The sequence below is a fragment of the Pimephales promelas genome, chromosome 24 (assembly GCF_988280905.1).
Source record: "Pimephales promelas chromosome 24, fPimPro1.hap1.1, whole genome shotgun sequence".
Classification (NCBI taxonomy): Eukaryota; Metazoa; Chordata; class Actinopteri; order Cypriniformes; family Leuciscidae; genus Pimephales; species Pimephales promelas.
This window is the reverse complement of record NC_142792.1, coordinates 21,309,215-21,322,500: the sequence shown is the minus strand read 5'-3', so window position 1 is coordinate 21,322,500 and position 13,286 is coordinate 21,309,215.

The following is a 13,286-nucleotide window of genomic DNA, read 5'->3' as shown; positions in this document are numbered from 1 at the left end:
GAAGGCCCTGTTGGCGCGAGGGAAGCATTTATCTGCTTCACTGCTGGCACAAAAGATTTTGTCTCCAGCCAAACCCTGTAAGTAATTTGCTAGCTTTAAAATCATTACAGTATAAATTATGCAGTATATATGTGTGACGAAAATACGTGTTCAACAGCTGCAGGACCACGTGTACCTCCTGCGTCTGAGTCCGCAGCCCGGAGACAGCTCTTTACATGTGGTGAGTATCACTTAACACATACAAGTGTGTTGGTGACATGTGCTTAGTGTTTTATGTTATTTTACAGACTCTGCTGCTATGGATTTTTTTGAGGAGGAAGATGACCTGGAGATGGCAACTGTAGCCTCGCAAGCTGAGGAACAACTTCCTCAAGGTATATTAATCTTAAACAATACTTTACAAACAACTACAAATAAAACAAAACAGTATTTTTAAATGACATATCATATTATTTTATTTCACAACACAGAGGAATGGCACTTCTCAGGTGTCAATCTACATTCACTCTTTGAGTGAACATCCTCAAAGGAAAAAAGAGAATTTAAAGGTGTATGTAAAAGGTTTTATTTCATTTTTTTTATCATAATCACTGACTAAAGCTCATTCTTGTCATCTCACACTTCCCCCACTCCCCTTGAAATAAGTGGCTGTTGTAGTGTTTGGTCTGCTTCGCTTTCACGCTTCACACTGATCCCATCTTTTTTTCTTCTTGTATTTCTTCTAATGGTGCTTGGATGAAAAACAGGATTATTTTCACTGCTTCCTTCCATCTTTTCATCATCATGTCATCTCTCTACTAATCATACATGCTTTGCAGTAAACCTTGTAATCGCAGTAGCTGTCCAGCAGAGCTGAGAAAGCCATGCAGTGAAAGTCTAAAACAATAAGATAATTTTGTTGTGTTTTTTTACGCTCCAGCCACTGCAGGCTCGAGAGGCCCTGCTCCTGCTCCTGCTCCCGCTCCTGCCCCCTATCCTGCTCCTCCAGCATTGTGGACCCCTGGCCAGGTGTCCCAGTCGCCTGCAGAGCTTCCTGTCCACTGGAAAGAGCAACTCCCATCTTTCCAGCAGGACTGGATCAGGAAGACTCTGTTCAGGGCCAACGTAAAAACAGGGAAGCCTGAGCTGGTGCCACATCCCAACTTCTGGTGGTACCCTCCCCAGCCCCCGACCGTCTTCACCCAGCCCCCTACTTCTCCTGATATTTTCTTCTGCCGCCCTCTGTTCCTCTGGATGCCGCTGAAGATGTGGTCCATTCCACTTGTCTGTGTCCAGCCAGCCTGCAATAACCACAAGCTGACAGCTGCTGGCCTTTATCGCACTGTGCGCAAGGTCCTGGACATAGACGGGTGGTATGACATGGCCACAGAGTATCTGGAGTGCAAAGGGTGCAAGAAGAAGTATCCAGCCTGGTCTGAAGACATCCTGGGACAGCTCGACATGGGACACCGCAGAAAATTCCCCGCCATTCTGACATACAGGTAGAACACATTCGTATTTAGAGCAATGCACTGTAATTTGTTGTACTGTATAAAATCAAATACGTTGCTTTACTGACATTGAAATAATAAGATGTGGCACTGAACATAATTATTTGACTGTCTGTAGGTACTCGTGTGACTACCGTGTAGTCATAATGATGCGGGAGAGGACCCGGGGGAACAGTGTCACACAGCTTTTCAAAAAGCTGCAGGAGCTGCACACCTCAGCGTGGTCACAGCGGACGCTGGAGTACCTCACTGTCTGTGAGCCCTTCACAGACTCCTCCATTGTTGAGCCTCCACTCTTTTCTGCGCCCCCGCCCCTCCCACCCATCCCCAAACCCAAGTGGCTGTTGTCTGTGTATGCCAGGGACGTCCTCTCGCGGCTACCTGAGGTCAAGGCCAAAATAACCTCAGTCTTTGGCTCTGTCCTCAAGATGGACTCCACCAAAAAGGTATAAAAAGTGAAGTTTGAGTAATAATAATTGTTATTATCTTAAATTTTTCTGACAATTGTTTTGTTCTACTGTTTTTAGGTCACCAAAAAACTGGCCGGCGCTGCTGCCAACACTGCTGGTTGGTGCACTAATGTTGGCAATGAGCACGGCCAGGTGTTGGTGTCAGTCCTCACAGCGGCAGAGGGGCATGGATTGTGGCCCATGGCGGTGGGTCTCATGAAGAGGTACAGGGAGGCGGGAGTGGCACCACCCGCCATCATGTATGTGGACAGAGACTGCTGCAGTCCACATGCACACAGACAGTCGCAGGTCAGAGCCATGTTCATAGAGTGGGATGAGCTCCAAGTGCGCCTAGACATTTGGCACTTCATGCGGCGCTTTGCAGCAGGTGTCATCACGGAGGCTCATCAGCTCTACGGCACCTTCATGGCTCGGCTTTCCAGGTGCATCTTTGAGCTGGATCCTGATGATGTCGCTGCTCTACGGTTGGCCAAACAGGGGGAGTTACAGGCCAGAGGAGCTGGTCCAGTCTCAGAGAAGGCTCTGGATAAGCTGATCACCAGGAAGGAGTTGGCACTGCACTGTCGGAAGCGGACCAGAGGAGTGGAGGAGACCACCTGGAGGATCAAGGCGCTCATTGATGAGATGGACAGTGAGAAGGGGAGGGACACTCTGGGTGTACCATTGCTGGACCACGAGCGAATCCAACAGGTCTGGATAGATCAGCAGAGGCACATCGCCTGTATTCAGGACCCAGAGGGCTTCCCTCTGTACCAGAAGACAGACACACTGAAGAAGGGTGGTGTGGAGCTCAGCTGCTATCGCTGTGCTCGTGGCTCCACCTCCTTGGAGTCTTTCCACCTCCATTTAAATCGCTTCATCCCAGGTAGGTTATAACTTTTATAACCTGCAAAAAACTTTAAACTTTTATAACCTATTCTGCCATACTGAATACATACGTAACATATATTTGACTTTATTTGACCTGTAGGGACCAGTGCCAGTGATGCGCATTTCCAGGCCTATCTCCTGGAAGGCCTGATGCGCTGGAACCAGGACCGGATGGATGAAGCAGTGAGGGGAAAGACTGACCTGAGGATCTACAGTAGCATTGAGAGGGAGGCAATGGACCGGCTCAGCCGCAAAGTGCTGAAGGTGTCCCTGGATGACCGCTACCAGCCTCCAGGGGCTTACACAGGTAAGAATTATTCATGTTAACTCAAACAAAAGATTATACATTATACAGGGGTATGAGTGTTTGAGTGTACATTTTTTATATTGTATTTCAAATAATTCAACTATTGGTGGAGTTATTTGTGCTTTGTTTAATTTAGGCTTAATTTGACCCTTTTTAGACTTATTTCTTTGCTTTCTTTTGCTAAAGTGAATTTGAGTGCATTTATGCTTATTATCTTCTTGTATATTATTTTCATTTATTGATCTGTTAAACTGTATCAAGCCTACAAACGATCAAACTTTGAAAAGTTTGATTGTTTTTTTGTTTCAGTTTGTTATGGACAAATAGCCACTACAGCTATAATAATGTGATAAACTTTGTATAATGTGATGTGCTTTGTATGTGTGTTCTTTTGCAGGGGAGCTGCTGGGTATGGAGTATCTGTACAGTCAGTCTGGGAAATCCCTGACTGTTATGGATAACCCAGAAGAGGAGGATCGGCTGGTGGAGCAGATGACTGATGAGGTGGTGCAGGACGAAGGCTTTGTTGAGGAGGAACCTGAGGACCTCACAGTGCCAGTACTCTATGACCTCATTGAGCCTGTCCCAGTCCACAGCAGCAGCCCCCAGACCTTCAACCCCTGTCCCTCTGCACCAGGACCATCCTCACTACATCCACCCACAGGACTGCAGCACCCTGCCCAGCCTCCTCTGCAGTCTCCGCTTCTGCGCCCTGCCCAGCCTCCTCTGCAGTCTCCGCTTCTGCGCCCTGCCCAGCCTCCTCTGCAGTCTCCGCTTCTGCGCCCTGCCCAGCCTCCTCTGCAGTCTCCTCCTCTGCGCCCTGCCCAGCCTCCTCTGCAGTCTCCTCCTCTGCGCCCTGCCCAGCCTCCTCTGCAGTCTCCTCCTCTGCGCCCTGCCCAGCCTCCTCTGCAGTCTCCTCCTCTGCGCCCTGCCCAGCCTCCTCTGCAGTCTCCTCCACGGCCTTCTGTCCAGCCAAGTGCTGCCTCTGCTCCTGCAACATCAACTGGGTCCAGTGTTGCAGACCAGGCTCCTGTAAGTAAGCTTCTCATTATTAGTTTCTATTTGCTTTTGCACTCTGACATTTAACATGCTGTGTATTGTTATTGTAATAAACTGCAGGCTCCTGTTCTTGGACCCGATGGCGTTGCAGGCTGGGATAAGGTGCAGGATTTGGCTGAGTACCTGGTGTCCCTCCGTCAGGCACTCTACCTGGACGAGCAGCAGGTTACAGAGGTCATCCGTCTGTGGACTGCTCTTCCTGATGGGGACAAGAGGAAGATCCACTATCAGCCCAGACACCAGCCCAAACTGACCCACGGACGCTTCAAGGCTCCGAAAAACACAGGAGTGACACCGGGTGTGGACAGTGTGAAGAGGTGCCTGATTGGTCATCCTGGGGGGCCGGCTCAGTGGCCCAGCACAAGTCGCTTAGTTGAGGGCATGTGCATCAAACTGTGTGCACTGCACAAGTCCCCAACTAAGAAGGATGGAGTCCGTCTTCCTCGTTGGACTAAGGTGCTCGCAGATTACCACCACATCCGAGACCTGGTGCTGAACTGCCAAACTCTGATGGAGGCCACGTCACTTCAGCTGTTTATGCTGAATCAGAGGACTCTCACTCAGTGGTAAGCATGGTTTTACATTGACATTTGAAAGAAAGGGATAGCAGTTATTTATTATGAATACATTTTTTGATTGCAGGTTTAATCGAAGGGAGAACACCCAGGAAGTGACTGTCCTTACCCAGGGCCTTGCTGCAGAAGACCGCATAGCCGTGTCCAGCTCACAGCTGCCTGCTCCGCGGGAAAAGCTGGATGAGGCTCCCTCCACATCAGGGGCCCGGCACGAGTTTGTCCTTCCTCCTAACAGAGCGGGACAGGCTCCTAAGCTACGGCCGGGCAGACGACCTGCCAGTGCTACAATTGTGCGGCCAATTATCCCAGCAGCTCCTACTCCTCCCCCAGTTCCTGTGCCACTGCCCCAGTTCATTTTATTGAACACTGCGCCCACACTGCTTGCAGCTGGTGCAGGTGGCGCTTCAGCTGCTCCTCTCCTGGCTCCAACTCCAGTGTTTCCTGACGTGCGAGAGGCTCCTGCTCCCACTGCCGCAGTGTCTGTCTCCCGCTTCACTCAGAGGAACAGACGACGCAGGGCAGAAGAGGAGGCCAGTGGAGCGCAAAAAAGGAAATATGTCCGTGAAGTGGCTTTTAACAAATGCTCTAAGTGTGGCAAGCCCAAAACCAAGGAGTTCGGCCATAGCCGCTTCGGCAGTGCCACGTTTTGCCCCAGTGTCTCTGGTGGCAAATCTTTAGAGGAGTGGCTGGTAGAACAGCGCCAGCAGAAAAAATCTGAACAGCCACCTCCATAATAAAAATCTTCCAACACAGAAAAAAGATAGTTTGTAAATACCTGTAAATAAATATCAATGTGTAAATACAGTTATGTTCTTTTTTTTCTCTTTTTTCTCTTTCTGTAATGTCTTTGTTTGTTTGTTTTATTTATATTACAGAATGTTCTATTCTATTTCTACATTGTTAGTTGTTTATTGATGTTCATTAATGTCTTGTAGTTTTAGTAAATAAATACTGTTCACACTCTTATTCATTGTGCTGTTTTTAATTGTCCTCGAATTTGCAAACTGTACATGGGCCCACCCACTCTTTCATAGAGTATACATTGTATAAAACACATATTGTGTGTATGTCTATATATGTGTGTGTGTGTGTGTGTGTACTTATTTCAATATTTGTGTGTATTCATTTTAATAAAAAAAAATACATTTCGATATTTGTGTGCATTTGTGTGTATAAAACATTGGACATTTAAAACATATATTTGACAATTATATATATGTTTCATTTATATGAAACATTTAAAACATTTTATTCAGGACACAAGTGTCCTATAATAATATTTGAAAAAACATTTGTGTTAGTTTTATTAAACCATAAACATGTAATATGCTTTTTTTTTTAAAATAATAATATACACTATTAATATCAATCAATATAATGATATGTCACATAGATAACCAAATGATGGCGCATGCGCAGTTGATCACACACTAGTCGCGCAGAACACGGGTTCGAGCCCAGCCCGCGGAGGGTGACTTGTTTCACATGTAACTAAAACTCTTCAATAACGTACAGGAATATAGCCCGAATATTGTTGCAAGGCAAATTTGTGCATTTTTTCGCGTTTTCTTTCGCTTGCGTGCTGGGCGCAAAGATTGGACCCCATCTTAGAGAGTAAGTGTGTTTCAAAAAATGAGTCAAAGAGAGTGTAAAAGTCTGTGTTTTTAAAAAATGAATCAAAGAGAGTAAAGTCCCGTACACACCGGGACGAATATCAGCGCGCGTTATTCGTCAGCGTTTTTCAACGCGTTTTTTGTGTTCACACCCAAGCGTTTTTCGCTGACGATGAGCCGAGTGAACATGCAAATTCATTCCCTGACATTAGATGGCGCTTAATGTAAAACAGAAATAATAATAGAATACTATACTAGGGTGATCATATTCATGTCTCAATGTTTTATTATGACAGATAGAAAAAAAAACGAATGAAATAATGATAGAAATAATGTCTTCTGTATTAGAAAAATAAATATATAAATAATAAATAACTAAAAGAAATGCCTCCAAATGTAACAAAAAATAGCTCTCACAAAATTACAAAAACGAACTAACAAAATCTATTTATATCTTTAGTTTTCATTCTCTTTATCTTGTTTTTCTTCCTCGTCCACCTTGTTTGCCCATCTATATTTTGCTGTAGAACTGATCTTTCCCAGCAGTTTTTGTTTGAAAACCAGGACATTTTCATCACTTAAAAACAGTCAGGACAGGACGTGGAAACAGGACATGTGTAACGCAAAGTTGAGATGTTGGCCAGATGAAAACATAGCAGATGTCGGATGAACAGATGCACGAGAGACGAGAGTTGTCGTATTTCCCCGCGTTCAATAAAACCACTCAAACATTACACTCGTCCTCCTCGTATGGGGATCGAGCGAGAAAAAAAAACACAAACAAACATCTGGTCACAATAGAAAAATAAAATAAAAGAAAGAATACAAAGAGTCGGCAGAGCGGTTCTCCTCTCCTCACTTGTCAAAATCTAACTGACACTACGCACACTATGTGCAGTTCCCATCTCAACTCAGATTTCTATAAAGCACAAAGAGACCGTTTTACACATGTCCCGGGAAAACAGGACTGTTGGTCACCCTATACTATACTATTATTACAGAAATACTAATATAAATATTATCTCATAGCTCTTTATGCTCCGAGACCAGCAGCTCAACATTCATCTTGCCCATAGGTATCTTATCTCTTCTTCGCCGTATGTGTGCTCGGCACGACCGTTTTGTGTTTGAGCGCCCTCAAGTTGTTTTTTACTGTCACTTCAGAAGTACCAGACACGTGAGCAAACCCGCCAATCTCGTTGGTCGGATAGGTTTTGACGCAGCGCGTCAAACCAAAAAAACGAACCCGAGGCGTTTTTTTAAAAATGACGCTTTTACGCGTGGCGTTTTTCGCGTCGGTCTGAACACTCACATTGGCGCCCATTGTTTAGTCACGAGGCGTTAAACGTCGACGAATAATGCGCGCGAAATTCGTCCCGGTGTGAACAGGCCTTTAGTGTGTTTTAAAAAATGAGTCAAAGAGAGTGTAAAAGTCTGTGTTTCAAAAATTGAGTCAAAGAGAGTGTAAAAGTATGTGTTTTAAAAAATGAGTCAAAGAGAGTAAGTGTGTTTTAAAAATGATTCAAAGAAAGTAAGTGTGTTTTAAAAAATGAGTCAAAGAGAGTGTAAAAGTCTGTGTTTTTAAAAAATGAGTCAAAGAGAGTAAGTGTGTTTTAAAAAAATGAGTCAAAGAGAGTAAGTGTGTTTTAAAAAATGAGTCAAAGAGAGTGTAAAAGTCTGTTTTAAAAAAGAGTCAAAGAGAGTGTAAAAGTCTGTGTTTTAAAAAAATGAGTCAAAGAGAGTGTAAGTCTGTGTTTTAAAAAATGAGTCAAAGAGAGTAAGTGTGTTTTAAAAAATGAGTCGAGAGTGTAAAAGTCTGTGTTTTTAAAAAATGAGTCAAAGAGAGTAAGTGTGTTTTAAAAAATGAGTCAAAGAGAGTAAGTGTGTTTTAAAAATGAGTCAAAGAGAGTGTAAAAGTCTGTGTTTTAAAAAAGAGTCAAAGAGAGTAAGTGTGTTTTAAAAAATGAGTCGAGAGTGTAAAAGTCTGTGTTTTTAAAAAATGAGTCAAAGAGAGTAAGTGTGTTTTAAAAAATGAGTCTAGGGACGCTAGACGTGAAAGTTACAGGTCGTGCGCCTCCTAGTGGCCAAAAGCTCCGCAGTGTGGCTTTAACTGTGTTACTCGAAAAAAAGAAATACTAACTGCTGCTTACCCACCAGGGGGTGCTGATGTTATGACGAGGTGCACCCACACTACTTTACTTATACGGACAGAAAACTCTACATAGCCTATATTTGGCCTATACTTTTACTATTTTTTTTTTAATCAAACAGCTTTTCTGCTGTTATGTGGCGTTCGTCAGCTCCAGTTTTGTATCCAGCCTCTCACTGAGACTTCAGATGCCCCAATGCCTGTGATGAGAAGACCAATGCCTGTGAAGAGACAACTCAACACCTGTGAAAAGACGACTCAACGCCGGCGATATGTTATACCCTTAATATTACATGATTAACTAAATGTTTGTTTGTTTTTAACATACAATATGTATGTTAGCCAGAGGAGAACTGGCCCCCGACTGAGCCTGGGTTCTCCCAAGATTTTTATCTCCATCCAATCACCTGGTGGAGTTTTGGTTCCTTGCCACTGTTGCCTTGCTTTTGGCTTGCTTAGTTGGGGACGTTTAATATTCAACAATATTATTGGTCTGTGTTGTACTACTTTCATGTTATCACTGTGAAGCTGCTTTCATACAATCTGTATTGTGAAAAGCGTTGTATAAATAAATGTGACTTGACTTGACTTAATCAAGATATACTTAAAAGTATAATGTGTGTTATTCTAAGAATACTTGGTTAGTAGTTGTATTTGCTCTATTGATTGGGCAGCCTATTCAATATTCAATATTTTTTTCACATAGTTTTACATACTGTCTTATTTAATTTGATTTATAAATAAAATAGATATTTTCCTAACTCTGAGTATGTGTAGTCACGTGTACATAGGAATTAATTTCGAACCTTAAATACATGTAAGTATTTGACTTTAAACTTGATGTACAATTAAAGGTAAATTTCAGGTAAAAAAAAAAAAATCTATACCTTCACTTAATGTTCAATTACAGTAGAGTAAACAAGTATACTTGCAATATAAAGAAGGCTCTAAAGACTAGTAAATTTGACTAGTAAATTATTAAAAGTTCACTTGTTACAGTGTAGTTGCAGTACAAATTACAACTGTTGTATACTTTTACACTAGAAACACTAAACAGTGGGCCAATTTAGTACTGAAATGGTAAACTTACAAGTATAATACTAGTTCATTGATATTAGTATACTTACTACATAAAGTATACTTATAGTAAAACTATCCTTTAACTTTATATAAGTATACTTGATGAAATGAACTTTAAGTAGACTTTTCTTTTAGTAAGCGCAATCAACATGAAATAAAAAAAAAGAACTAAAGCAAAAGTTTGTTCACATTTGGATCACTTTTTATCTGATAGATCTTGTGCACTTCTATTTGTGAAACAAAATGCAAGCTAGAAGATTTGCTTTCTAGCTTGGCGGTGTTTCTGTGATTGTGATCTTGGTGGAAGGCTATTATTGTGCTAGTTGCGTATTTGTACTTCCTCCCTCCCGCTGCCTGCCACTGAACCATTACAGTCAGGGTACCAGCACCTCTGTTAATTACCAGCTCCCATTCACACGGATGCTGTGAAAGGGCTTTGTTGACACTCTCATTCCACCTTGACAGAGAGCGTTCTTCCAGCTTTCATGGTTCATTGGTTTTCCTCTTTGCTGGTTTTCTGTCTCCCGGTCAGTTGCGGTGGTTAAGAGTTTGCTGGTACATTAGCAAGAAAAGAACATGCATGCCGCTTCCCAGTAGTTTAGCTAAAGCGTGAAGTATAAGCAGAGGTGAAGAGGGTATTTTTGTGGCTTGATGTGGTTTATACTTCCTCTGCATTCCTCTTCAACATATTATCCTGAGGGGCAGGCTTGTCCACAGAGGATTGGGTGTTAAATCTGTGCGTAAACGGGTGAATGATGGTGATGGTGAATATGATTTATAATAATATTAAATGCTTAAATCAAAGCAATATCAACCATTAACCTTATTTGAAACAAATAAACAAGCTTTTTAGCATTATTTTCCTGTTATCACCGTAAAACTGCTTTGAAACAATCCATATTGTAAAAAGCGCTAAAGGTGACTTGACTTGACAAATGACAAGGACTCATTCTTTTAGAGAATAGTGAAATTAACTTAAACTAATTCTCACATTGCACTGAACCTGTATGCATTTCTTTCTTCTACTGAAAACATAAGAGATATTTTACATAATGTTTGAAACCAAACTGTTGTGGGACAACATTGACTTCCATAGTATACATAGTAGTATTTTTCCATACTATGTAAGTCTATGGTGCCCCACAACTGTTTGGTGACTGACAAATTTTTCAAAATATCTTATTTTGCGTTCAGCAGTTTAAATATATGTATAGAGGTTCAGAACAACTTGAGAGTGAATAAATGATGACATAATTTGAATTTTGAATTCATGATGATGTGCTCATCTTAGTTAATGTTTTAATTAAGGTGTTGTTCATTCATGAAGTCATGAATGAAAAATATTGAACTTGTGTTAGTTCCTGATGATTCACGAGATAGTAATGCATGAATGAATGCATGGATTAATTTATACATGAATTCATGATAATTCATGTACCCATACTGTAAAGTGTTACCAAATCATTTATATTTATTTATTATATTGTTATGGATATAAATTGTATTTGCCTGCAGTACAGAGTCTTTCACAAGCTGCATGTGGAATAAAGAGCTGTCTGATAAAGTATCCCATACTATTTCAATGTGAATAAAAACCCTGAAAATGATTCAGCATGTGATATAATTCAATCAATGTTTGAAACTAAGAGTAAATTTAGACAATGATGTAGCCTACTAAAAACAGAACAGATTTTCCTTTGTGTTTTTCGAAGATTAGATACTGTAATATAAAAAAAAAATCAGTGTTTAGGCAGATCCTTGAAAACGACTAAAAGCACTGTATTATGCATGTAGCTGGTCACTTGAAACATTTTTTTTATATATATATATATATATATATATATATATATATATATATATTGTAGTTTACACAGAGATGATAACAGTATCTTTTTCAAAAGCTTGCCCTTTGTGGGGCATTTACACAACACAATTTTCAATTAAAAACTGAACAGTTTTTATGCATTTTGGTTTCAAAGTCCAAGTTTTTGAAAACAATAACGCTATCGTCTCCCGTCTAACTACAAAATTTGTTTTCCGCATTTAGTTGAAAATGCTTTCATGTGAACAGCCTTTGACCAGTTTGACCAATTAGATCAAAATCTCACAACGCTAGTTTCAGTTCTAAACACAACATTGTCAAGTATAATGATTTCAGGTAATCTCCTTTGACTGATTTATCTCTAATTTTACATTATTATTACACAAAAAAATCTTGGCCCTGATTAGTACCTTGACAGCATCATCTTTGCATCTCCGAAGAACTTCAGTTCCTCATTGTGTATAGGCTGATTCAATGTAAATCCCACCACCATATTTGTTAGAATGGCCTCAATCACAACATTAGCTCAAGTTGTTATTTGGATGTTTTGGCTATTTCTATAAAACTTCTCTTTTGTAGGGTCTTATTTATTGTTTATATGTGCACCGCAACAACTCAAGTTCCAATGAAAATTGATTTAATATTCATTTGCTGTAGATCCCATAAACACAATAGCAAACAATGCTTCAGCTTCTTTAGGGCCATTAGGTTAGCTCTCCGACTGTTCTTGTCCTTAAAAAGTATTTGTCAAAAAGTATGGCTAGCAGTGTAGATAGACCATACACAAAGATAGTTTCATCAGATGTGAAATTACAAGTAGGATCCATAATTTTTATTAACATTTTGGTAACACTTATAAGATCCATTTGTTAGCATTAGTTAATGCATTAACTAACACGAATTAACAATGAACAATATGTTTTCACTGCATTGATTCACATTAATGTTATGTTATTGATATTGATATGTAATGTTATTGATTCATGTTAACTGATTCATGTTCATGTTAATTCACAGTGTTTATAACTAATATTAAGAGATGCAACTTTTGATCTTAAAATTTGTATTTGTAAATGTAAAATACGATTAATAAATGCTGTTTAAAAGTATTGTTCACATTAACTGTTGTTAGCTAAGTTTAACAAATGAAACCTTATTGTAAAGTGTTACCAACTTTTTTATACATATTGTTTTTATAGTTGTAGCCTATCAGTCTATATTGTGTTTAATGAAAATATTATTTTCATTAAACACAATATAGACTGATAGGCTACAACTACGGTCATCATGTTTGAAAGGAGAAAACTAAGAAAAATAGAAAAGAAAAATAATTGTATGATTAAATGAACACCTTAAGTAGGCTATATATAAACTTTTTTTTAAATATATATATATATATATTGTTTAAAAAAAACAAAAAGACACATTGCACATTTTAAACCAGTGTTTAACTTTTTTTAAACTGTTCGAATACCCCTTTAACCAATTACATTTTATAACATTTGTGATGTTTTTGAGAAAAGGAATTCATAATGTCAAAAAGTTAAGAATGAGAATTAACAGCCCATTCTGGGGTGAGAATGTGTTGGAATTAAAGGCATAATTTTATGAATGTCTTTTTTCATTAAAGGGTCCATTCAACCTTTTCATTGGTTTGTTCCTTGATTTTGTTGTTTAGTCAAAATACATTTTAAGCACACACACTTAGAAGAAAAGGTTCTATATAGAACCTTAAAAGGTTCTAAAGCGGCACGTATTTGGAACCCTTAAAACGCAATGCATGTGAATGATCACAAAATTCAAGATATGGGGGTTAAAAAATGTAATTAATCAATATCACACGTAGAGTGC